Source organism: Sinocyclocheilus grahami, unplaced genomic scaffold (genome assembly GCF_001515645.1).
Source record: "Sinocyclocheilus grahami isolate Dianchi unplaced genomic scaffold, SAMN03320097.WGS_v1.1 scaffold2010.1, whole genome shotgun sequence".
NCBI lineage: Eukaryota > Metazoa > Chordata > Actinopteri > Cypriniformes > Cyprinidae > Sinocyclocheilus > Sinocyclocheilus grahami.
The window spans coordinates 10339-12624 of NW_015507189.1; positions in this window are offsets into that span (position 1 = coordinate 10339).

Sequence of the window (2286 nt, forward strand, 5' to 3'; positions counted from 1 at the left end):
TCTTCCTCTGATCTTTCTGCTCATGATTCACGGTGAGTCTCTGTTACATTCACATTAGAAATATATTTAATTTTATTAGCAAAAATCACATAATGAGCGAAAAATTTGCAGTTTTCTGTGCTTTATGTTGATGTACTTCCTTTTGAAACAGGAAGTTAAGCTGATCGGATCATGAATATCGTTGGCCATTTTCTCAGAAGAAAGTGTTTAGTTCAACTAAAGCCACAAAACTCACATTTTAATGTCACTGGGTCTTTAATAAAATCAGCTTTGATTATTTTCTTTTTCTCATTTAAAAGAAAAAAAAGATTTATCTTATAATCATTGTTTTATAGCACAGAATGTTGTTCTTGGCTGATTTCTTTGCTCTGGTTTCACTTCTGTCGCTATTTGTTTATTTCTGTAACATCCTCCATCAAAGATGAAGTCATTCACACTCAGATCATTAATAGCAATTCATATATTCTGAGAAGATGAGCTTATAATATCCCCTGTAATAAGTTACTGTTTTTAAGTAGCAAAAAGCATTATCATGTTATGGTCCAGTGTAACTGATAAACCATCATTTTCATCCTGATGAATTCTGTGTTTCAGGGGTTTCTGGTGCTGGTTGGGGTGTGAGTTACAGTCCTTCACACATCTGTGCACTAAAGAACTCATCAGTGATAATGAACTGCACTTATACATACCCTACTGCATATAAGATCATGAAAGCGTTCTGGACCAAAAACCCTGTAAAGGGTGAAGCGTTTCCAGATCTGTCTTAGGATCCTGAATACAGACAGAGGCTTCAGTATCTGGGAGACACACAGCAGAACTGCAGCATCAGACTGAGTCATGTGACACAGAAAGATGAACACATGTACTATTTCAGATTCCTCACTGATAAACCTGGTGGAAAATGGACTGGTAAACGAGGAGTGACTCTTACTGTCACAGGTGACTTTCATGAGGCGGAGCTCTTCTTCTGTGCATTATGTTGAATAATAATCAGTGTATGACAGCAGCACTAGATATAATGTGTGTGAGCCCAGGTCATTTCAATCTTCTTTTCTTTGATCCTATTGAAAAATAAACACAGTGGAAGACATGCTTAGTAAAACTACCACATCTCCGTCACCTTCAAGAGCGTGCCTATCGTCAATATATCAAAATCACTCACAATAGCCCTAATCCCTACATACTGTTGCAGATTACAATAGGCTACTCGAACTATAAAGTTGTGCTGTGTAGAAAGAATCTCTCACGCCAGGTCACTAATGCACGTCTGCTCATCTAATACGAATATTACGCAACCCTGCTCCAACACACCTGCCTGTAATTATCAAGTAACCCTGAGCACCTTGATTAGCTAGTTCAGGTGTGTTTGATTGGGCTTGGAGCTGAAATCTGCAGGACGATAGTTCTCCAGGAGAAGGGTTGTAGACCTTGATCACTTGGAATCCGTTATTGAGTTTGTTATTTATATGTTTTCCCTTATGAATTTGTTTGATGCAGCATTCTTTATGTATATAGTTGTGTTTGGGCTGTTAAAAATAAAATAAAAAAATTAAATTAAATTAATATATCATAGAGTTGTTTGGGGTGGGGGTAAATAGGGGTCAAGAATCTGTCCATGTGTTCACAAAGGGGAATGCACTTCAAAATGGCAGTGGAGATTCCTCTGAGGGGAAGTGCTTGGGGAAGTTCGGGCGAGTGTGTGTCTAAAAGTGTAGTGGAACGCACACATGGTAGAAGATTATATGTCAAAGAACACTATTAGCATATAAAAGATCTCAGAACTGATATAGAGGATCTAAAAGCCACAAAACTCACATTTGGATGTCATTGAATCAACACTGATTATTTGAAGTCATTCACACTGATGTTCAGTGGTGGATACAAGCCCTTTCGGTAAACCTTACTACGAAGCCAGCATTTATAACTCATTATAAGAGTTTTCTTAAGGCATTATAATGAACGCATAATGTATTATAAAAATCTTATAATATGTTGTATCATCTCATGAGTAATCATAACAACAGTTTTAATACATTATAATATTTACTTATTGATAGTTATAGCTTTTAAGATTGTGGCAGTTATAATACACAATGAACACAATGCATCCACTTAACTTACAATGGATTATATTTCCCATAATTATAATGTTTTATAAATCTCATATCTTGCCATTGCTAACTTGTTACTTTACTTAAAGCAAAGACCACTTATAAATAACAGCAACAACACTAATAATAATAAAAAATATATATATATATATATTTTTTTTTTTTTATTATTATT